A 26,325-nucleotide genomic window follows, 5' to 3' on the forward strand; every position below is an offset into this window, starting at 1 on the left:
AGGCATTTTACAAAATCCAGCATACATTTTTAATAAAAATATTTCAAAAGATAAGACTAGAAGTAAACATTCTCAAGAAGATAAAAGGAATCTGTGAAAAACCCACAGCTAACATCAAATGCAATAGTGAAAGACTAAAGCTTTCCCACTAAGATCTGGAACAAGAGAAGAATGCCCACTGCCTCCACTATTTTTCACCATTGTGCTAGAAGTTCTAGCTAAAGTAGTTAAGTAACAAAAAGAAATATAATGCATCCAAATTGGAATGGAAGAAGTAAGACTTTCAATATTTGTAGATGACATGATCTTTCACTATTTCACTAATTGCAGATGACATAATGTATATAAATTTCTGAAAAAATTACAACTAAGCTACTAGAGCTACTAAACAATTTCCAACAGTCATGGTATACAGGATCAACACAGAAAATCAATAGTGTTTCTATACAATCACAATGAGCAATATGAGGAGGGAATCAAGAAAAGATTACATTTACAATACCAACTAAAAGAATGAACTATCTAGGAATAAATTTAACCAAGGATGTAATGCAAAGGACTTGTACAGAGAAAATTTCAAAGCATTGGTAAAAGAAATCAAAGAAGACATAAATAAATGGAATGATTTTCCATGTTCATGGATGTGAAGACTAAATATCATTAAGATGTCATTTCTACCCAAAATAATTTACAGATTCCATTAAATACCACCCCAAATTTCAACAGCCTTCTTTGCTTACACTGAAAAGCCAATTATAAAATCAGGGCAAGATGGCATCATAGGGAGGTGTGGAATTTACTTACTCCTTGTGATGGTTAGGTTCATATGTCAACTTGGTCAGGTGATGGTGTCCAGGTGTCTGATCAAGCAAGGACATTTATGGCTGGTTAATAAAGCAAAAGGATGGTTTATTAAATCAGCAGTCAATTGGCTGCAGCTGTGACTGATTACATCATTAAATGGTGTGTCTTCCACAATGAGAGAATGCAATCAGCTGGATTTATCACAGTCAGTTGAAGACTTTTAAGCAAGACAGATAAAGGACATTTACTTCTTCTTCAGCTAACCGGTGAAGCATTACCTGAGGAGTTCAGTGAACACATTCATCAAAGTTGCCAGTTTATTGCCTGAGGAGTTCATTGAACATCTTCCTTGGAGTTGCCAGTTTGCTGCCTGCCCTATGGAATTTGGACTCATGCATACCCACAGTTGCTTGAGAGACTTTCATAAAATCTTATATTTATAGATACCTCTTGTTGATTCTGTTCCCCTAGACAGCCCTAACTAGTACAGTCCTCTAGAGCACCTAGTAAACAGTCTGGAACAACTAGTAAATAGCCAGGAGCAGTTGTTTGGGAGACATCTATGATAGGACACAGGTCATACACCAAACTGGAATGGGTTAAATGGAGGAAATCAAGGCATTGAACTATGAGGAAAATCCCCCAATCTGTGGAGTTGTTGCCCCTCCCCCACTGGCACTACAGGCTGAGTTGGAATTCTCCCTTGTGGGAAATAGTAGTGATCTCTGTTTGGAGAAAGGGAAAGTAGCTTAACTAAGCTTCAATTACAGTTTTAATTAAGAAATTTGGACTACTGAATAAAGCTACAAGCACAGATAAAACTGGAGCAAACAGGAAAAGAACCCTGAGATCACTCCCAGCAGAGAGGAGGCAGGGCTGACAGAAATAAAGTAGCAAATATATAAAAGCAGAGGATTTTGGAATCAGCATAGCTCAGAATACTGCAAAAGGGCTGTGTGCCAAGAAAAGGGGCACATATAACTGGGTACCAACTCTAGCTATTGACTGGCAAAACTGGGGGGCTGGGGACTAGCTCTGAAAGGGGATTTCTTTCTTTTTTCTCATTCTAAGTAGCTCATTAGTGAAAATCTCAGGCATTTTCAGTTGTTAGTGTAGACCCAGGCAAGGGGGGGGTTGGTTTAAGATAGAGAGACAAAGGAAGAATTCAAGTGAAGGAGAGAATACCCTAAAGGGTGTATCTTCTTTAGGAAAATGGGGGGTAGGGCCCAGCTAAAGTGGCAGCCATTCCTCAGAGAATTTAGACCACAGAGCTTGGGGGGAAAAACAGAATCAGCATAAGCTTGTCTTCTGACACACCCTCTCTCCCAGATGGGGGATGTGGTCTCCTGAGAAATAAAGACACTGCACCTCTTTACACAAGTGGGGAAATGTGGGCTGACAAGTGCCATTTTGTGGGCAAGATAGGAAAAGCTCAGAGGCTAGAGGCCTCACAGAAAAATTCTGACACTCTGTTGGGTCTCATTCTCAGGGAGAGTTGACTGATTACATGCTCTTCTTGAGACTTGGGCCTGTCTGACATCAGAAAATATGTTTGGGGTAATCAAGGAAACCAGATGCCTAGACACAAAAAAATTACAAATCACACTAGCATAAAAGAAGTTATGGAGTTACTCCTCTGGGGCAGCTGGTAGATAGCCAGGAACTGTGTGGAAAGGACACTGCAGAGGAATCTGAGTTTAGACACATATCATACAACAGTCTTGAGTGTGTGGACCAGCTGAGATCAGTGAAATCTGTAAGTTCTCATGACTGGGGGCACATTCCCCTCCCTGGAAGGCACAAAAGACTGTTTTGTGGCTGGTATCCCAAGGGAGAAGGGGCCATCAGTGCTGGGAACCAGGAAGGAGAACTGCAGTTGCAGAACTGATTAGCAAACTCAGACTGCTGAACAAAAACTCCAACCATAGATAAACTGAGACAAGGCACTGGAGAGTCCAGGAGCAGTCAGCCTGGTGGAGAGTAGATAGGGCTAGCAAAAACAGCAGAAAAAAAAAATAGAGACTATTAGAGTTGGGGGTGAACATAATATGGAGAAGGGCTGGACTCAAACAGAATCAGGCACATATGAAAGCCCAGGGGGTAAGGGCCCTTCTGTGAAAAGCCTGTTTTTCTGCTTTTATGTTTGCTCCTCAATTGCTCTCCAACTGCTTGTCTTTTTGCATTTCAATAGCCCATCAGAACTGCAAGGACAGAATTAAACCACTTGTCTTGAAATAGTCTATATTGGTTATTTCTTTCTCTTTTTTCCTTTTTTTTATTTTTCCTCTTTTTTTTAAGTAGTCTAAGTAGCCCATTACAGAAAGACCCAAAGACCCGCAGGTTGGACCCAGGCAAGATCAGAGTTAAGATACCTCTGAGAGACAAAGCAGCATCTAGTGGGGGAGACAATTCACTAAAAAGGCCATAACTTCTCCAAGAAAAGGGGGACATAATGCAGCTCAAGTGGCAGCCCCCATTTGGGGAACCCAGACTGCAGGGGCTGAAATTCAGCATCCAACAGTGTCAGCATCACCTGGAGAACTAAAGCTTACATATCTCCTTAAACTGGTGGGGGAGCTACAGGCTGGCAAATGCCACCTGCTGGAAATGATAGGAAAATCACAGAATCTAAAGGTCTCACAGGAGGGTCTCATTCTCAAGGAAACTCCATACCCACCTCCTGAGACCTGAACCTCTCTTAATGGGGAAACCTGACTGGGGTTGACCATATCTGAGGAGATCCTCACACCAAAAGGCTACATAGAGGCAGGGCAAGAAGAATAAAAACAGGAGAAAAACTGATCAATTAAGTAGAACATAAGTTAGAGGTCTAGAATAAGCTGAACTGAACAGCAAAGGTTAGAGAATGAAGCCAACAGAAAAGAAAACCCTAGGTAAAAGAGTTAAAATGATCTCCAGAATAAACTAAACAAGAAAGTCCGATGCCTAGACAGCTAAAGATAATGAGCCATACTAGGAAACAGGGAAATATGGACCAGGCAAAGGAGCAAACTATTAGTTCAATAGAGATACAGGGGTTGAGGCAATTAATACTAAATCAATTCAATGAACTGAATGAAGAACTAATTAAATATGTTCAAAAGAGGCTAAATCAATCCAAAAACCAACTCAATGAACTGAGGGAAGATATAGCAAAAGAGATGAAGGATATAAGGAAGACACTAGATGACCACAAAGAAGATTTCATAAACTTGAAAACACAAATGGCAGAATTTATAGGAATGAAGGGCCTAATGGAGGAGATGAAAAAGACAATGGAGGAATGCAACAATACATTTGAACAGGCAGAAGAAAGGATCAGTGAATTGAATTCATACACACAAAAGAACAGATGGTGGAAAGAATGGAAAAATATGAGCAGGGTCTAGGGAGCTAGTGGCAATATGAAGTGCATGAATATATGTGTTATGGGTGCCCCAGAGGGAGAAGAGATGGGAAAAGGCGCAGAAAGAATAATAGAAGAAATATTCACTGAAAATTTCACAACTCTTTTGAAAGACAGAAAATTACAGATTCAAGAAGTACAATGTACCCCAAACAGCATAAATCCCAATAGACCTACTCCAAGACACTTACTGATCAGACTGTCCAGTGTCAAACACAAAGAAAGAATTCTGAAAACAGCAAGAGAAAAGCAATCCATCACATACAATGGAAGCTCAATAAGACTATGTACAGATTTCTCCACAGAAACCATGGAGGTGAGAAGACTGTAGTAAGATATATTTAAGATACTGGAAGAGATGAATTACCAACCAAGAATTCTATATCCAGCAAAACTGTCCTTCAAAATGAGGGAAGGATTAAAATATTTTCAGGCAAACAGACACAAAGAGTTTGTGAATAAGAATCTGGCACTACAAGAAATACTAAAGGGAGTGCTATAGGCTGATAGGAAACAACAAGACAGAGAGGTTTGGAAAAGAGTGTATAAATGAAGATTATCAAGAAGGGTAAAAGGAGAGAGGAAAAAACTAAGATATGACATATAAAATCCAAAAGACAAAATGATAGAAGAAATTACCACCCTGACAGTAATAACACTAAATGTTTATGGATTAAAATCCCCTATAAAAAGACAAAGACTGGGAGAATGGATAGCAAATTGGACCCACCTATATGCTGTCTACAAGAAACTCATTTTAGACACAAAGAAAAAAATAGGCTGTAAATGAAAGGTTGGCAAAAGACATTTCATGTAAACAGAAATGTGGGAGTAGCTATATTAACACAGAAGATGAAGACTTCAAAAGTAAAACAATTAAAAGGCAAAAATGGACACTATATATTAGTAAAAGGGGGAATTCATCAAGAAAGCATAACAATCATAAATATTTATGCATCAAGCCAGAGTGCCCCAAAATATATGCGGCAAACACTGAGAACACTGAAAGGAAAAGTAGATAGCTCTACAATAATATTTGCAGACTTCAATACATTGTTCTCATCAGTGGATAGAACACCTAGACAGGAACAGTAAGGAAATGGAGTTGTTGAATAGTATGATAAATGAACTAGATTTTACAGACATTTACAGAACATTATACTCCAAAACAGCAAGATACACATTTTTCTCAACTGCCCATGGAACATTCTCCAGGATAGACCATATTTTGAGTCACAAAGCAAGTGTCAAAATATTTAAAAACATTGATATTATACAAAACAATTTCTCAGATGATAATGGAATAAAGTTGGGGATAAACAACAGGCAGAAGACTGTAAAATTCTGAAATATATGGAAACTAAACAACACACTCTTAGAAAACCAGTGGGTAAATGAAGAAATTACAAGAGAAATTAGTAAATACCTTGAGGCAAATGACAATGAAAACACATTTCAAAACTTATAGGATGCAGCAAAGGCTGTGCTGAGAGGGAAATTTATTGCCCTAAATGCCTATATTAAAAGAGAAGAGTGAGCAAAAATTGAGGAATTAACTGTTCACCTGGAGGAACTAGAGAAAGAACAGCAAACTAACCCCAAAGCAAACAGAAGGAAAGAAATAACAATGTTTAGAGCAGAAATAAATGAAAATAAGAATAGGAAAACAATAGAGAGAATCAGCAAAACCATTTGGTTCTTTGAGAACATCAACAAAATTGATGGAACCCTGGCTAGGGTGGGAGAGAGAGAGAAAGAGAGGGGGAGAGAGAGAGAGAGAGAGGAGAGACAGAGGGAAGGAGAGAGAGAGAGAGGATGCATATAAATGCAATCAGAAATGGGAAAGGAAACATAACTACTGACCCTGCAGAAATAAAGGGGATAGTAAGAAGATACTATGAACAACTATATAGTAATAAATTGGAAACTTAGACAAAATGGACAACTTCCTATAAAATCATAAACAACCAACATTGACTCAACAAGAAATAGACAACCTCAAGAAACAAATCACAAGTAAAGAGATTGAGTCAGTCATCATAAAGCTGCCAAAAAAGAAAAGCTCATGTCTAGATGATTTCACATGTGAATTCCACAAAGTATTCAAGAAAGAATTAGTAAAAATCCTGCTCAAACTCTTCAAAAAAATGAAGAGGAGGGAATGTTACCCAACTCATCCTATGAAGCCGCCATCACCCTATTACCAAAATCAGATATCACAAAAAAAGAGAAAATTATAGACCAATCTCTTTAATGAATATAGATCATTATACTTTGTTGGGGATTTATATTATAAAATTATAAAATACTCACAAAACAAATCCAGCAGCACATTAAAAGAATTGTACACAATGACCAGGTGGGGTTTATTCAGGTATGCAAGGCTGGTTCAACACAAGAAAATAAATTAATGTAATGCAACACATCAATAAATCAACACAGAGGAAACATGTGATCATCTTTATCGATACAGAAAAGGGATTTGACAAAACAACTCAAAGGATAGGAATAGTAGGGAATTTTCTCAATATGATAAAGACAATATATGAAAACCTGGAGCTAACATCATACTTGATGGGGAGAGATTGAAAGTTTTACCTCTAAGATCAGGAACAAGACATGGATGCCTACTGCCACCATTGTTATTCAACACTGTGCTGGAAATTTTCTTGCTAGAGAAATTAGGCAAAAAAAGAAATAAATGGCATCCAAATTGGAGAGTAAGCAGTAAAACTTTCACTCTCTGCAGAAGACATGATTCTATATGTAGAAAATCCAGAGAAATCTACAGCAAAGCTAGTAGTACTAATCAATGAATACAGCAAAGTGGCAGGCTACAAGAATAACCTGCAGAAATCTGTAGTGTTCTTATACATGAGTAATGTGCAGCAAGAGGAAGAAATCAAAGGAAAATATTCCATTTATAATAGCAACTAAAAGAATCAAATACTTAGGAATAAACTTAATGAAGGCCACAGAAGATCTATACAAAGAAACTACAAGAAACTGCTGAAAGAAATTCAACAGGACATTAAAAAATGGAAGAACATACCATTTTCATGGATTGGAAGACTAAATATAATTAAGATGTCAAATTCTACCTAAACTGATTTATAGAGTCAATGCAATACCAATTAAAATCCCAATAGCTTACTTGCAGAAATAGAAAAAAAAAATAACCAAATTTATTTGGGAGGGCAAGGTGTCCCGAATAGCCAAAAATATCTTGAGAAAGAGGAACAAAGATGGAGGTCTCACACTACCTGACTTTGAAGCATATTATAAAGCTACAGTGCTCAAAATAGCATCATACTGGCATAAGTATAGATATACCAACCAATGGAATCAAATTGAGTGTATGGAAATAGACTCTCATATCTATGGACAATTGACCTTCTAACACAGTCAAGCCAAAGCAATTGGGACAGAGCACCCTCTTCAATAAATGGTGTTTGGAGAACTGGATATCCATTTTCAAAAGAATGAAAGAGGATCCCTATCTCACACCTTATACTAGAATTAACTCAAAATGGATCCAAGACCTAAACATTAGTGCTAAGACCATCAAAGTCTTACAAGAAAATGTAGGGCAATTTCTTAAAGATCTTGTGATAGGAGGTAGTATCCCAGACCTTACACCCAAAGCACAAGCAACTAAAGAACAAATGGACAAATGGGATCTACTCAAAATTAAACACATTTGTATATCAAAGGACTTTATCAGAAAGGTAAAAAGGCAGCCTACACAATGGGAGATAATATTTGGAAACCACATATCAGATAAGGGTTTAATATCCCATATATATATAAAGTGATCCTTCAACTCAATGACAGAAAGACAAATAACTCAATTTGAAAATGGACAAATACATAGACAGACACTTTTCTGAACAGGATATACAAATGGCTCAAAAACATGAAAAAATGCTCACCTTCACTGGCTACTAGGGAAATTCTAAACAAAGCAACAAGGTATCATCTCACACCTAGAAGAATGGCTGTTATCAGAAAAAGAGAAAATTACAAGTGCTGGAGAAGATGTGTAGAAAGAGGCACACTTATTCACTGTTTGTGGGACTGCAGAATCATTCAACCACTCTGGAAGACAGTGCGGCAGTTCCTCAGGAAGCTAAGCAGAGATTTGCCATATGATCCAGCTATTCCATTACTAAGTATATACTCAGAGGAACTGAAAGATAAGATGAAAACAGACATTTGTAAACCAATGTTTATAGCAGCATTATTCACAATAGCCAAGAAGTGGAAACAGCCCAAATGTCCATCAACATACAAGTGGATAAACAAACTGTGGTACATACATTATGGAATATTACACAGCTGTAAGACAGAACAAAGACACAGAACAGATAATAACATGGATGAAACCTCAGGACATTATGTTGAGTGAAGTTAGCCAGATACAAAAGGGCAAATACTGTATGGTCTCACTAATATGAGCTAACATTAATGAGCAAATTTTGAGAGTTAAAAGATGATAACACAGGCTACCAACAGATAGAAAGAGGGTAGAAATTGGGCATTTGATGCTGAAGGACTACAGAATGTTCAACACAATTGATTGTATAAACCCAGAAATAGATATCATAATACTGTGTGATGGTAGCACAATATTGTAACTACACTGAACAAAGATGTCCATGAATAAAGCTAAAAATTTGTGCTAGGATTATGAATGCCACCTGAGGTAAAGATAGAAGGTAAAGACTGGGACTGTTTAACTTGGTAAAAACAGGAGTGTTCAATGGTTGTGACTTAATGTACAAATACAAAACTGTTCTTGCATGTAGGAGAATAAATTAATGTCAACCATTCAGAGTGTTCAAAAGGTGATGGAATTGGGGAAAAATACAATCAAAGCAAACTGGAGTCTATGGTCAACCATAAGATTGTAATATGCTTCCATTAAATGTAACAAAGGCAATATAACAAACTAAATGTGTATGAGAGGGGGATATAAGGAAGAGATATGGGATTCTTGGTAGTGGTGGTGTTGTCTAACCCTGTTATATTGTATTGTATGATATTTTATTTTTATTTTTATTTTCATTTTTATTATTCATTAAAAAACCTCTTTTTTGTAATAATATGTTAAAGTGCTGACTGTGGTGATAAATGCACAACTGTATGATGATACAATGAGCAACTTATTGTACACTGTATATAATTATGTGGTATGTGAATATAGCTCTATAAAATCATATGGAAATATATAAATAGGGATAAATGTCCTGGAGAAAACATGGAGAGAGTGATATAGGAATTTACTGTCAGTCCGGAAGTAGAATGGTATACCCTTTCTGGAGGAGAGTGGAGTGGTTCCACATGAAGTTAAGTACGTGGGTGCCATAACTCCCTGCAACCTCATTAGGGGGCATTTACTTGGAGGATCTGAGAGCAGGGGTATGAATGGAAATATGCACACTGGTGTTTATGGAGAGAGCATGCCTGATGTGCAATGGTTGTAGGTGACCTAAGGGTACATTGACTGAGGAGCAGAATGGGGAAACATTGTGTGTGCATGCAATGGAATATTGAGTGGTTGCGAGAAGGAGTGAGGCTGTGAGGCACGCCAATAGGTGAATGGAACCTGTAGATGGCATTTTGAGTGAACTACCCTGGAAACAAAGGCAAACAGTATAATGCCTCACCAATATGGACTAACTACAATGTGCAAACTCAGAATTGAAACTTAGAGCACAGCTTATCTGGGGAACACTTATTGTAATGGTCCCTAGATTGTCAGCTCTTACAGCAGTCACATTTATTCCTGAATTGTAATGGCTAACTCTGGAGTCTGATATGTTGATTTCTATGTGTATAACCTGATTGATCCCTGGAACTTTGGGTATCTGTGTGACACCTGAAACTCAGAGCTAGAACTTGAGAGATATGAATGCCTTTATTAGAACGTATAACAACTGTTAAAAAAGCTGAAAAAGAGTCCAGACTTCAATTAGAGATATGGATGAAGCAGATATGGTTAGGACTAGGGCCAATCAGGCCAAAGGGTAAAGGACAATACCAACTGCATTTTAAAACCTCAATCAATGTGAGACTAAGGGAAGAGATATTTAGTTGGTGCAAGATCTATTTCCCCCAAAATTTAACTCATATGGTTTGTTCAAATACAATAATTACATGGAACTTTGAATAGGAAATGAAACCTGGTAGGTTTGCATAGGTTAGTGTGAAATAGCAACATATCCCAAAGTAATTTGGAATGAGAATAAAAATATATATGCAGGGCCCCCTTGAGGAGCTGGGGGAAAATGCAGAGGTGTTGAGCTTCTTCACCTGCATTGTTCATGAAGTTCTCACAAACATTGAGGACTGAAGGGTTGATGTGCTGAGCCCTCTATCATAGGACTTGTCCTTATCAAGCTCATTATTTCAAATGAGAGGCTAAACCTGCTTATAACTATGCCTAAGTGTCTCCTCCTGAGTACCTCTTTTTTGCTCAAATGTGACCTTCTCTCTCTAGCTAAGCCAACTCAGCAGGTAAACTCACTGCCCTACCTCCTACATGGGATCTGACTCCCAGGAGGGTAAATCTCCCTTGAAATGTGGGCTATGACTTCTGGGGATGAATCTGGACCTTACGCCATGAGACTGAGAACATCTTGACCAAAAGGGGGTTGCAAGATGAAAAAAAGTAAAGTTTCAGTGGTTGAGAGAATCCAAATGGAGTTGAAAGGTCACTTGGGTGGTTATTCTTATGCACTATATAGATAACTCTTTTTGGGTTGTAATGCTTTGGAGTAGCTAGAAGTAAATGCCTGATACTATCCAACCGCAACCCAGTAGCCTTGACTCTTTTTTTTTAAATTCAGTTTTATTGAAATATATTCACATACCATAGAATCATCCATGGTATACGATCAACTGTTCACAGTACGATCATATAGTTATGCATTCATCACCACAATCTATTCCTGAACATTTTCCTTACATCAGAAAGAATCAGAATAAGAATAAAAAATAAAAGTAAAAAAAGAACACCCAAAGCATGTCCCCATCCCACCCTATTTATCATTTAGTTTTATCCCCATTTTTCTACTCATTCATCCATACACTAGATAAAGGGAGTGGGATCCACAAGTTTTTCACAATCACACTGTCACTCCATATAATATACATTATTATATAATCATCTTCAGGAGTCCAGACTGCTGGGTTGGAGTTTCGTAGTTTCAGGTATTTACTTCTAGCTATTCCAGTACATTAAAACCTAAGAGGTGTTATCTATATAGTGCATAAGAATGTCCACCAGAGTGACCTCTCGACTCCATTTGAAATCTCTCAGCCACTGAAACTATTTCATCTCATTTTGCATCCCCCTTTTGGTCAAGAAGATATTCTCAATCCCATGATTCTGGGTCCAGATTCATCCCCAGGAGTCATATCCTGCATTGCCAGGGAGATTTACACCCCTCGGAGTCAGGTACCATGTAGGGGGGAGGGCAGTGATTTCACCTGCTGAGGTGGCTCAGTTAGAGAGAGATAGGGCCACATCTGAGCAACAAAGAGGTACTCAGGGGGAGATGCTTAGGCACAATTATATCTAAGTTTAGCCTCTCCTTTGCAGTAACGAGCTTCATAAGCACAAGTCCCATGATCGAGGGCTTGGCACATCAAACCAACAGTCCCAATGTTTGTGACATCAACAACACCAGTCCAGGTGAGGAAGTCCAACACTTCTGCACATTCCCCCAGCTCCTCAGGGGTGGAGGCTTTAAATATATTTTTTATTCTCTGCCCAAATTACTTTGGGATGTGTCACTATTTCACTCTAACCTATACTAACCTACCTTATCTCACTTCCTATTCAAAGTTCCATGTAATTGTGGTGTTTGAACAAACTGACTGTAGAGTTATACTGTTTAGAAAATATAGATCCTGCACCAAATAGACATCTCTTCCCTTGGTCTCACATGGAAGTTGAAGTTTTAAAACACAGTTTTGACCTTTGCCCTTTGGCCCAGTTTGCCCTAGTCTTAACCAGATCTGCTTCATTCATATCACTAATTGAAGTCTGGGCTCTTTTTCAGCTTTTTTTTTAACAGTTGCTGTATGTACTAATACTGACATTCATATCTGCCGAGCTCTAGCTCTGAGTTTCAAGTGTCTCAGAGATATGCATTGTTCCAGAGACCAATCAGGTTATACACTAAGGGATCAGCATCTCAAAGTTTAGAGATAAGCATTACAATTCAGGAATAGAGTTGACTGCTCTAAGAGCTTACAATCTAGGGACTATTACAATAAGCATGTCCACATTAAACTATGTTCTAAGATTCAATTCTGAGTTTACACATTGTTGTTAGTCCATATTGGTGAGGCATTATAGTGTTTACCTTTATTTCTGGCATACTTCACTCAAATACTCTGTACAGGATCCATTCACCTCGCTGTGTGTTTCACAGCGTCAATCCTTCTTATAGTTCCTCAACATTCCATTGTATGCATACACCACAGGACACCATTCTGTTCCTCAGTCTATGTACCCTTAGGCCACCTCCACCCATTGCAAATCATGATTACTGTCTCCATGAACAACAGTTTGCAAATGTCCATTCATGTCTCTACTCTCAGGTCTTCAAATGACATACCCATAATGAGTTTGCAGGACCTTATGTTCCCCACATACTTAACTTTTTGTGGAACTGCCACACTGACCTTCAGAAAGGCTACACCATTCTACCTGCTCATCAACAGTAGATAGGTACATCCCTCTCACCATGTTTTCTCCAACACTTTTACTCCTATATATATTTTTTCCTACAATTTTATAGAGTTATATTCACATACCATACATTTATCCAGGGTGTAAAATCAGTTCATGGTATAATCATAAAGTTGTACATTTATCACCACAATCAACACTTGAACATATTGATTACTACAAGAAAAATTGTTTTTTTAGCAATAATAAAAAAGATGATAAAAAGAAAAATAACATCATACAATACAAAATAATAGGAAGGACAGAAAATAACACCACTACCAAGAATCCCATATTCCTCCCCTATATCCCCCTCTCATATATGTTTAGCATTGGCATATTGCCTTTGTTACATTTAATGGAGGTATATTACAATGGTACTGTTGACCATAGACTCCAGTTTGCTTTATGTTTTTTCCTGAATACCATCCCTTTTTCAACACTCTACATGGTTGACATTCATTTGCTTTCCCACATGCAAAAACATTTTTATATTTGTATATTTAGTAACAGCCATTGGCCACTCCAGTTTTTGCCAAGTTATAGAGTCCCAGTCTTCATCATCTATCTTTACCTCCGATGTCATACATTCTCCTATCCCACCTCTTCCAGCTTTACTCACAGACATCTTTGTTTGGTGTACATACAATACTGTGCTACCATCACACAGTATTATGCTATCTATTTCTGGATCTATGCAATCAATCCTAAACATTCTGTAGTCCTTCAGCATCAAATGCCTGGTCTCTGCCCTCTTTCTATTTACTGGTCACCTGTGTTGTCAGCTTTTAACTCCCAAAGTTTGTTCATTAATATCTGTTCATATTAGTGAGACCATAGAGAATCTGTCCTTTTGTTTCTGGCTAACCTCACTCAACATAATGTCCTCAAGCTTCATCCACATTATTATATGATCCACGTGTTTGTTCCGTCTTACAGCTGCATAATATTCCATCATGTGTATATACCAGTTTGTTTACCACTCGTCCATTGATGGACATTTGGGCTGTTTCCATCTCTTGGCAATTGTGAATAATGCTGCAATAATCATTGGTTTACAAATGTCTGTTGTGTCTTAAGTTTCAGTTCCTCTGAGTATATACCTAGCAATGGAATAGCTCAGTCATACAGCACATCTATATTTAGCTTCCTGAGGAACCTCCACACTCTCTTCCAGAGTGGTTGCACCATACTACATTCCCACCAACAATGAATAAGTGTGCCTCTTTCTCCACATCCTCTCCAGCACTTGTCACTTTCTGTTTTTTTTGGATAATGGCCATTCTGGTAGGTAAGAGATGATATCTCATTGTGGTTTTGATTTGCATTTCCTTAATAGCCAGTGAAGTTGAGCATTTTTTCATATGTTTTTGAGCCATTTGTGTTTCCTCTTCAGAAAAGTGTTTGTCCATGTCTTTTGCCCATTTTTAATTGGATTGTTTGTCTTTCTGTTATTGAGATGTAGGATTCCTTTATATATTTGGGATATTAAACCCTTATCTGATATGTGGTTTCCAAATATCATCTCCCATTGTGTAGGTTGCCTTTTTACTTTTCTAACAAAGCCCTTTGATGTACAAAAGTCTTTAATTTTGAGCAGATCCCATTTGTCTATCTGTTCTTTGGTTGCTCGCGCCTTGGGTGTGAGGTCTAAGAAACCACCTCCTATCACAAGATCTTTAAGATATTGCCCTACATTTTCTTCTAAGAGTTTTATGGTCTTGGTGCTAATGTTTAGGTCTTTGATCCATTTTGAGTTAAATTTTGTATGAGGTGTGAGATAGGCATCCTCTTTCATTCTTTTGGAAATGGATATCCAGTTCTCCGAACACCATTTATTGAACAGGCTGCTCTTTCCCAGTTGCTTTGGCTTGACTGCCTTGTCAAAGATCAGTTGTCTTTAGATACGAGGGTCTGCTTCTGAACACTCAATTCAATTCCATTGGTTGGTGTATCTATCCTTATGCCAGTACCATGCTGTTGTGAGCACTGTAGCTTTTTAATATGCTTCAAAGTTGGGTAGTGTGAGACCTACTGCTTCGTTCCTCATTCTCAAGATATTTTTAGGTATTCGGGGCACCTTGCCCTTCCAAATAGATTTAATTATTGGTTTTTCTATTTCTGTAAAGTAAGTTGTTGGGATTTGAACTGGTATTGCATTGAATTTGTAAATCAGTTTAGGTAAAATTGCCATCTTAACTATATTTAGTCTTCCAATCCATAAATCTGGTATGTTCTTCCATTTTTTTAGGTCTTGTTCAATTTATTTTAGCAGTTTCTTATAGATTTCTGTGTAAAGGTCTTTTGTGTCATTGGTTAGATTTATTCCTAAATACTTGATTCTTTTGATTGCTGCTGTAAATGTGATTTTTCTCTTGATTTCCTCCACTTGTTGCACATTACTTGTGTTTAGGAACACTACAGATTTTTGCATGTTGATCATGTAGCCTGCCACTTTGCTGTATTCATTGACTAGTTCTAGTAGCTTTGCTGTAGATTTTTCTGGATTTCCTACATATAGAATCATGTCATCTGCAAATAGTGAAAGTTTTGCTTCTTCTTCTCCAATTTGGATGCCTTTTATTTCTTTTTCTTGCCTAATTGCTCTAGCTAGAACTTCCAGCACAGTGTTGAACTATGGAGATAGTGGGCATCCCTGCCTTGTTCCTGATCTTAGAGGAAAAGATTTCAGTTTCTCCCCATTGAATATGATTTTAGCTGTGGGTTTTTTCATATTTTGCCTTTATCATACTGAAAAAGTCCCCTTCTATTCCTATCCTTTGAAGTGTTTTCATCAGGAAAGGATGTTGAATTTTGTCAAATGCCTTTTCTGCATTGATCAAGATGATCATGTGCTTCTTCTGCTTTGATTTATTGATGTGGTGTATTACATTAATTGATTTTCTTGTGTTGAACCAGCCTTGCATACCTGGAATAAATCCCACCTGGTGGTGGTGTATAATACTTTTAATGTGTTGCTGGATTCGATTTGCAAGTATTTTTTTGAGGATTTTTGTGTCTATATTCATTAAAGAAATTGGTCTATAATTTTCTTTTTTTGTAGTATCTTTGTCTGATTTTGGTATTAGGGTGATGTTGGCTTCATAGAAAGAGTTAGGTAGCTTTCCCTCTTCAATTTTTTTGAAGAGTTTGAGCAGGATTGTTACTAATTCTTTCTTGATTGCTTGATAGAATTCACATGTGAAACCAACTGACCCTGGGCTTTTCCTTTTTGGCAGCTTTTCGATGACTGACTCAACTTCTTTATTTGTGATTGGTTTGTTGAGGTCATCTGTTTCTTCTTTAGTCAATGTTGGTTGTTTATGCTTTTCTAGGAAGTTGTCCATTTCATCTAAGTTGTCTAGTTTGTCAGCATATAGTTGCTCGTAGTATCTTCTCATTATCTCCTTAATTTCTGCAGGGTCGGTAGTTATATTTTCTTTCTCATTTCTGATTGCATTTATTTGCATCTGCTCCCTCTTTTTTTTTTTTGGTTAGTCCAGCCAGCGGTCCATCAATTTTATTGATTTTCTCAAAGAACCAACTCCTGGCTTTGTTGACTCTCTCTATTGTTTTCCTGTTCTCAATTGCATTTATTTCTGCTCTACTGTTTGTTATTTCTTCCCTTCTGCTTGCTTTGTGGTTAGTTTTCTGTTCTTTCTCTAATTCCTCCAGGTGAATAGTTAACTCTTCAATTCTTGCTCTCTCTTCTCTTTTAACATAGGCATTTAGGGTAATAAATTTCCCTCTCAGCACCACCTTTGCTGCATCCCATAAGTTTTGTTAAGTTGTGTTTTCATTGTCATTTGTCTTGAGGTATTTACTAATTTCTCTTGTAATTTCTTCCTTTACCCACTGGTTTTCTAAGAGGGTGTTGTTTATCCTCCATATGTTTTTGAATTTTATGACCTTCTGCCTGTTATTTATTTCCAACTTCATTCCATTATGGTCTGAGAAAGTGTTTTATAAAATATCAATTTTTTTAAATTTATTGAGACTTGCTTTGTGACCCAACTTGTGGTCTATCCTAGAGAATGTTCCATAAGCACTTGAGAAAAAAGTGTATCCTGCTGTTGTTGGATGCAGTGTTCTATAAATGTCTGTCAAGTCGAGTTCATTTATCATACAACTCAACATCTCTGTTTCTTTAGTGATCCTCTGTCTAGATGTTCTATCCATTGATGAGAGCAGTGTATTGAAGTCTCCAACAATTATTGTAGTGGTGTCTACTTCTCCTTTCCATGATCGTAGTGTTTGCCTCATGAATTTTGGGGTATTCTGGCTTGGTGCATAAATATTTATGGTTGTTATGTTTTCTTGATGAATTGACCCTTTTATTAATATGTAGTGTCCTTCTTTGTCTCTCTTAATTGTTTTACTGTTGAAGTCTAATTTGTCTGATATTAATATAGCTACTCCCACTTTTTTTTGCTTGTTGTTTGCATGAAATATCTTTTTCCAACCTTTCACTTTCAGTCTATGTTTGTCCTTGTGTCTAAAGTGAATTTCTTGTAGACAGCATATAGATGGGCCCTGTTTTTCAATCCATTCTGCCAGTCTGTGTCTTTTTAGTGGGGAATTTAATCCATTTACATTTAGTGTTATTACTGTAAGAGCAGTACTTTCTACTACCATTTTGTCTTTTGGAATTTATATGCCATATCTTACTTTTTCCTCTCTCTCCTTTTACCTTTCCTGATGATCTTCATGTCTGCACTCTTCTCCAACTCTCTGTCTCCTGTCTTTTTCTATCAGCCTGCAGCACTCTCTTCAGTATTTCTTGCAGTGCTGGTGTCTTATTCACAAACTCTCTCAGTGTCTGTTTGTCTGAAAATGTTTTAATCTCTCCCTCATTTTTGAAGGAAAGTTTTGCTGGATATAGAATTATTGGTTGGCAGTATTTCTCTTTCAGTATCTTAACTATATCATGCCACTGTCTTCTCACCTCCATGGTTTCTGCAGAGAAATCTGTGCATAGTCTTATAGACCTTCTCTTTTATGTGATGAATTACTTTTCTCTTGCTGCTTTCAGAAGCCTCTCTTTGTCTTTGACATTGGACAATCTGATCAGTAAGTGTCTTGGGGTTGGTCTATTGGGATCTATTCTATTTGGGGTATGTTGTCCTTCTTGAATCCCTAATTTTCTGTCTTTTATAAGAGTTTGGAAATTTTCAGTGAATATTTCTTCTATTACTCTTTCTGCCCCTTTTCCCCTCTCTTCTCCTTCTGGGACACCCATAACACATATATTTGTGTGTTCCATGTTGTCACTCAGCTCCCTAAAACCCTGCTCATATTTTTCCATTTTTTCACCATCTGTTCTTTTGTGTGCATGAACTCAAATGTCGTTTCTTCCAGTTCACTGATCCTTTCTTCTGCCTGTTCAAATCTACTGTTGTGTCCTTCCATTGTGTTTTTCATCTTCTCCATTGTGGTCTTAATTCCCATGAGTTTTGCCATTTGTTTTTTCAAGTTTATGAATTCTTCTTTATGGTCATCCAGTGTCTTCTTTATATCCTTCAGCTCTTTCATTATATCTTCCTTCATTTAATTGAATTCATTTAGCATTATTTGCCTCAACTCCTGTATTTCAGTTGAACTATTAGTTTGTTCCTTTGACTGATCCATATTTTTGTGTTTCTTGGTATGGCTTGTTATCTTAAGTTGTCTAGGCATCTGACTTTCTTGATTAGTTTATTCTGGAACTTGTTTTCTATCTTTTACCTGGGGATTTTCTTGTTGGTTGGCTTTGTTCTCTGGCCTCTGTTAGTCAGTTCAACTTATTCTAGACCCTTAACTTAGGTTCTATTTAGTTGATCAGAATTTTTCCCCTCTTAGTTTTTCTGTTTCTTGCTCTGCCTCTATGTAGTCTTTTTGTGGGAGGGTCTCCTCAGATATGGTTGACCCCAGTGAGATTTTCCCAGTCTAGTGAGGCCCAGGTCTCATTGGGAGGGTATGGACTTTTCCTGAGAATGAGACCCTCCTATGAGGCCTTTAGAATTGGTGCTTTTCCTCTCCTGTCCAGCAGGTGGTGCTTGCCAGTCTGCAGCTCCCCCACCAGTATAAGGCGGTATGGAGACTTTAGTTCTCCTGGTGACTCTGAGCCTGTCTCAGGCATGACTGACTGAAGCTGGAATCTGAATTCCAGCCCCTGGGGTCTGAGTTCCCAGAAGGAAGACTTCCAGTTTAGCTGGACTTCCCTCCACTCTCCCAATCCTCGGAACTCCAGTTGTCTCTCAGGTGCACTATTCCCTTTTCCCCTCTCCTTTTTGGAGTATCTCCAGCTAGAATCCTTTGTCAGCCTGATTTGCCAATTAAAGATGGGGGTGGAGACCTTCAGAAGTGAATCTGGAACTCAAAGATGCTGTCTCCCCCCAAACCCAGCCTAGTCCCTCAACCTGGGCTTTCTGATAGAAAATAACCACGTATGTTATTTTTAGATTTAAAAAAATAGAAAAGAAAAACAAGGAAAAGAAAAAAGAAAAAAAATGAGCCCCTTTTTAGAGTCTTTCCCCACCCTGGAAGTTTTGTCATTGTCAGAATAGAGCATTTAAAGATGTACTTTGGTCTATTGTCTGATAATTACTCTCCAACATCTTCAATTCCACCCCTGCTGGGGGCTGTTGAAATGCAAAAAGATAAGGAATCAGTGAGAAGCCAGAAGGGACAAAATGTAGGGAAAAAATGTCCTTTTTGGAGCCTGGGAATGGGTGCCCGCTTTTATGTGCCCCACCTTCTTCGACCCCAGCCCTTCTTTAGCACCCCTAGCTCCAAAAATGAATTAATTAATTTGTTAATTAAGTCTGCAGTTGAGGCTGGGTTGAGCCCCCCTTCTTGCCCTCAGCAGATTGCTGTTTTTGAAGTATTTTTCCCCCTTTCGGGGAGCCAGCAGCAGGACATTCTCTGATGTCTGGGTGGGGAGGGGCACCAGACCCCTTGTCTGGGGAACTTACAATGTTCACTGCATTCTCAGCTTTTCCTCCAATTCCAAACTTGCATCCGATGTGTGACTGGTTACTGGAGACCCAGAAAACACTGTTTTATATAGTTCTTGGGTGATTGCCAGCTGCTCTAGGGGAGAGATAAAATTCTGCCCCTCACCACTCCACCATCTTGCCCCGCCTCCCTCTAGCCTTGACTCTTGAAGATGATTGTACAGCAATGTAGCTTACAAAGGGTGAGAGTGTGATTGTGAAAGCCTTGTGGGTCACACTCCCTTTATCCAGTGTACAGATGGATGAGTAGAAAATGGGGACAAAAACTAAATGAAAAATAGGGTGGGTGGGGGGATGATTTGAGTGTTCATTTTTACTTTTATTTTTTATTCTTATTTTCACCTTTTCTGGTACAAGGAAAATGTTCAAAAAATAGATTTGGGTGATGAATGCACCACTATATGATGCTGCTGTGAACAACTGGTTGTACACTTTGGATGATTGTATGGTATGTGTATATATCTCAATAAAATTTAATTAAAAAAGAAGTTATGGCCCAGTCAATGGAGCAAAATATTATTTCAAATGAGATACAGGAATTGAAACAATTAATTAAAGATGTTTAAACAAATGTGGTCAATCAATTCAAAAATCAAATTAATGAGTAAAGAGAAGATATGACAAATGTGATGAAAGTTATTAAGAACATACTGAGAAAACAGGAGAAAGAATTGATATGTTTGAAAAACAATTGACAGAATGTATGGGAATGAATGGTACAAAATAAGAGATGTAAAACAATATAGAGACATACAGCAGCAGATTTGAAGAGGAAGAAGAAAGGCATCAAAGACTAGAGGATTTGACATTTGAAATCATACACAGAAAAGAATAGATAGGAAACAGAATGGAAAAAATATGGCCATGGTCTTACAGAATTGAATGACAAAGTGAAGCACATGAATATTTGTGTCATGGGTGTCCCAGAAGGAGAAGATGGGGGAAAGGGACCAGAAAAATAATGGAGGAAATCATCGCTGTAAATTTCCCATCTCTTATGAAACACATAAAATACAGATCCATGAAACACAGCGTACCCCAAACAGAATAGGTCCAAATAGACTTACTCCAAGATGCTTAATAATCACATTATTAAAAGTCAAAAAAAGAGAGGAAGAACTCTGAAGGCAGCAAGATAAAAGTGATCCATCACATATAAGGGAAGCTCAATAAGTCTCTTTGCATATTATTCATTAGAAACTATGTAGGCGAGAAAGCTGTGGTAAGATATATTTAAAATACTGAAAGAGAAAAACTGCCAACCAAGAATTCTATATCCAGCAAAACTGTCCTTCAAAAATGAGGAAGAGTTTAAAATATTTTCAGACAGACACTGAGAGAGTTCATGAACGGGAGAACTACAGGCAGATAGGAAAACGCAGGAGAGAGAGTTTTGGAGAACAGTACAGAAATGAAGACTATCAATAAGCATAGAGAGAGAGAGAGAGAGTGAGAGAGAGAGAGAGATATGGAGAGAGAAAGAGAAAATAAAAATAAAATGAGTTAAAAATAAAAATACGACAAATTCTGAAAGACAAAATGGTTGTCAGTAGACATTAGGTGGAGTGAAATTAGGCAGAAACAAAGGACAAATACTGTATGGTCTCACTAATATGAACTAACATTAATGAGAAAGCTTTTAGAGTTAAAATTGAGAACACAAGTAATTGGAGGAGAAAGAAGGTAGAGATCGGGCATTTGATGCTGGAAGAGAACAGAATGTTCAACAGGATTGATTGTGTATATCCAGAAATGGATAGCACAATACTGTGTGATGGTAGCACAATATTGTAAGTACTCTGAAAAAATATGAGTGTGAGTATGGTTGAAAAAGAAAGGCTAGGGGCATGTATGAACCTGGAAGGAAAGATAGAAGATAAAGACTGGGAGTGTATAACTTAGCAAAGCATAGATTGGTCAATGATAGTGATTAAATGTACAAATATAAGAATGTTTTTTTTTTTAATGAGGGAGAACAAATGAATGTCAACATTACAAGGTGTTGATAATTGAGTGGCATAGGGTGAAAAATACAATGAATGTGAACTAGAGTCCATAGTTAACAATAACATTGTAATACACTTCCATTAATTGCAAAAAAGGCAATATACCAGAGCTAAATATCTATGCAGTAGATATAAGGGAGTGGTATGGGATTCTTTGTGTTGTTGTTGTCTCATATTTTCTTTGTATTTTATTTTTTTATTTTTTTCTTCTACCTTTATTTTTTATTCTTGTTTTTCCTCTTCCTCTTTCTTCATGTAAGAAATTGAAGTGTCCTCATATAGATTATGGTTTTGAATGCTTAATTGTGTTATTATACTGGGAATCATTGATTATTTAGTTAGGATGGATTGTATGATGCACGAGTAAACTATTTAAAAAAATAAACAGAGGTATACGAGAGCAGGAAAAAATGTGGAGACAGTGATTTACCTATTAAATGTTGGTGGGGAAGTAGAATGGTGCAGTGCCTCTGGAGTGTAGTGTAGTGGTTCCACTGGAAGCTTAAGTATGGGGTTGCATTGCAGCCCTGCAACTCTGTTATTGTGTGCATACTTGGAAAAAATGAGAGCAGGGATGCAAATATACATTTGCATGCTGTTGTTTATGGCAGCAGTTTTCACAACTCTCAATGGATAGAGGTGACCTAAGGGTACACTGACTGATAAATGGAATGGTGAAGTGTGGTGTATACATACAGTGGAATATTGAGGGGTGGCAAGAAGGAATGAAGTTGTGAGGTATGCAACTAGGTGAATGGACCTTGAGGACAGTATGTTGATTGAAATAAGCCAGAAATGAAAAGACAAACATTATAATGCCTCACTAATATGGACTAACTCTAATGTGCAAACTCTGAGAATTAAATCTGAAAGCATAGGTTATCAGCAGAAGGCTCATTGTAAAGGTTCCTAGATTGTAAGCTCTTACAGTAGTCACATCTATTCATGAGTTGTAATGGTTATTTCTAAATTCTGAGATGGTGAGCTCTTGTGTATAACCTGGTATGTCCCTAGAACTTTAGGTATCTGGTGATACCTGAGACTCAGAGCCAGAGTTTGGCATCTATGAATGTCAGTATTACCTCATACAGCAAACTGTTAAAGAAAAAGAGATCAGACTTCAATTAGAGATACAAATGAAATGGACTTGTTTAGTACTAAGGTAAATCATACTAAAGAGTAAAGGATGATTTAGACTGTGTATTAAAACTTCAATTTCCATGTGAGACCAAAGGAAGAGATGTTTATTTGGTGCAAAATTTAGATTTTCTGTAGTACACTATATAATTAACTTGTATGGTCAGTTTATTCAAATATCATAATTACATGAACCTTGAATAGGGAGTGAAAACTGGTTGGTTTGTACAGGTCAATGTGAAGCCCTGATAAATCCCTGAGTAATTTGGGCAGAGAATGAAAAGTATCTGCAAAGCCCCCTTGAGTGACTGGAGGAAAATGTGGACATATTAAACTTCCCCACCTGGGGAATTCCTGATATTCTTGCAAGCACTGTGGAGACTACCAGTTTAGTAGGCCAAGCCCTTGATCTTGGGGCTTACCCTTATGAAGCTTGTTACTGCAAAGGAGATACTGAGCTTATTCATAACTGTGGCTAAGGGTCACACACAGAGAGATTCTTTTGTTGCTCAGATGTAACCTCTCTCTCTAAGCCAACTTGGCAGGTGGACTTGCTGCTTCCCCTCTATGGGACATGAATCCCAGGAGTATAAATCTTCCTGGCAATGTGAGCTATTACTCCTGGGGATGATCCTGGACCTAGCATTGTAGGATTGAGAAAGCCTCTTTGACCAAAATGGGGAAGAAAATGAAACAAAATAAAGTTTCAATGGCTGAGAGATTTCAAATGGAGCTCAGAGGTCATTCTGGATGTTACTGTTATGCATTATATAGCTATCCTTTTTTAGGTTTTAGCTATTAGAATAGCTAGAACAAAATTCTGAAATGGTTGAACTGCAATCCAGGAGCCTTTATTCTTGAAGATGACTGTAAAACTATATACCTTATATTGTGTGAATATATGATTGTGAAAACCTTGTGGCTCACACTCCCTTTATTCAGTGTATGGATACATGAATAGGAAAATTGGGGACAAAAAGTAAATTAATATAAGAGGGGGATGGGGTGTATGGGATGTTTTTGATGCTGTTTTTACTTTTATTCTTATTTTTATTTTTATTTTTGGAGTAATGAAAATGTTCAAGAAATTGACTCTGCCGATGAATGCACAACTATATGATGATACTGTGAACAACTGATTGTACATTTTGGATGATTGTATGGTATGTGCATGTACCTCAATAAAATTGCATTAAAAATGATTATTAAATTTATTAGGCAGGTGAGTGACCCCTAATAACAAAAAACATCTTGAAAAAGAAGAATGAAGTTGAAGGATTCATACTTCCTTACTTTAAAGCTTCTTACTAAGCTACACTGGTCAAAGCAGCATGATACTGGCATAAAGAGAGACATATTGATCAATAGAACTGAACTGAGAGTGCTGTAACAGACCCACACATTTATGGTCAATTGATTTTTGACAATGCAGGCATGTCTACTCAATTGGTACAGAACAATCTCTTCAACAATTGGTTCTGGGAGAACTGGATATCCATTTGCAAAAGAAAGAAAAGGACCCCTATCTTAAAGCATATACAAAAATTCACACACAATGGATCAAACACTTAAATATAAGAACGAGGTCTATAAAACTCCCAGAAGAAAATGTACAGAAGCATCTTCAGGATCTTGTGTTAGTCAATGTTTTCATAGATTATAAACCCAAAGCACAAGCAATACAAGGAAAAACAGATAAATGTGACCTTCTCAAAATTGATAATCTTTGAGCCTCAAAAGACTTTGTCATGAAAGTGAAAAGCCAACCTACTCAGCGGGAGAAAATATATGAAAACCACATATCTGATAAGGGTTTAATATCCAGTATGCCTAACAAAATCCTACAATTCAACAATAAAAATACATACAACCTGTTCTGGTTTTCTAAAGCTGCCATAATACAAAATACCAGAAATGGATCGGCTTTTATAAAGGGGATTTATTAAGTTACAAATTTACAGTCCTAAGGCCATAAAAGTGCCCTAACTAAGGTATGAACAAGAAGATGTCTTCACTGAGGAAAGGCTGATAGCATCCAGAACACCTCTGTCAGCTGCGAAAGCCCATGGCTGGCATCTGCTTGTCCTTAGCTTCTGGGTTGTGTTTCAAAATGGCTTTCTCCAAAATGCCTCTGGGCTTCTATCTTAGCTCCACTCTCAGGTCCTCTGCGCCCTTACTTCTTTCTCCAAGGGTGTTTCTCTCTAAGTATCTGGGTGTCCTCGCTTTGCTTCTCTGGGGTAAACTCTGGGCTTCATCTCTTAGTTTTGCATCTCCAAAATTTCTTCTGTCTTCTCCAAGCATCTCTAAGCATCTCTGGCAGCTCCCCCTCTGTGTGTGTTCCTGAGACTCTTAAAGGATTTTAGTGATCTAATTAAGACCAACCTTGAATGGGCAGGGCCACATCTCCATGGGAATAATCTAATCAAAATGTCTTACGTACATTTGGGTGAGCCATATCTCCATGGAAACAACCTAATCAAAGAGTCCCACCTTAATCAAGACTGATAAGTCTGCCCCACAAAATTGCATTAAAGAGCATGGCTTTTGTGGGAGACATAATGTATTCAAACCAGCATACAATCCAATTAAAAATATATAAAATTCCAATCAAAATTCAAACAGCTTTCTTTGCAGAAATTGAAAAGTCAATCATCAAATTTATGTGGAAGGTAAGGGGCCTCAAAAAGCCAAAACCATCTTGAAAAAGAACACCGATGTTGGAAGACTCATAATTCCTGATCTAAAAACGTACTACAAAACCATAGTAATCAAAACATTATGGTACTGGCACAAGGACAGAAATATATACATTTGTAATTTAATTCACAGTTCAGAAATCAATCCTCAAATTTTTTTTGCCAACTAATTTTTGACAAGGGTGCTAAATCCACTAAATTAGGAAGACTACTCTCTTCAACAAGTGGTGCTGGGAAAACTGGATCCCCATTTGCAAAAGTATGAAAGTGGACACCTACCTCACACTATATAAAAAAAAACAACTTGAAATGGATTCAGGATCTAAATATAAGAACCAGAACTATCAAACTTCTACATGAAACTGTAAAGAAGCCTCTTCCGGACCTAGTGTTAGGCAATGCTTTCTTAGACTTTATGCCCAAAACACAAGCAACAATGTGTTCCCAATGTGACCTTATTAAAATTAAAACTTGTATTCCTCAAAGGGCTTTATCATGAAAGTAAAAAGACAAGCTATTCAATGGGAGAAAATATTTG

Source organism: Choloepus didactylus, chromosome Y (genome assembly GCF_015220235.1).
Source record: "Choloepus didactylus isolate mChoDid1 chromosome Y, mChoDid1.pri, whole genome shotgun sequence".
NCBI classification, from domain to species: Eukaryota; Metazoa; Chordata; class Mammalia; order Pilosa; family Megalonychidae; genus Choloepus; species Choloepus didactylus.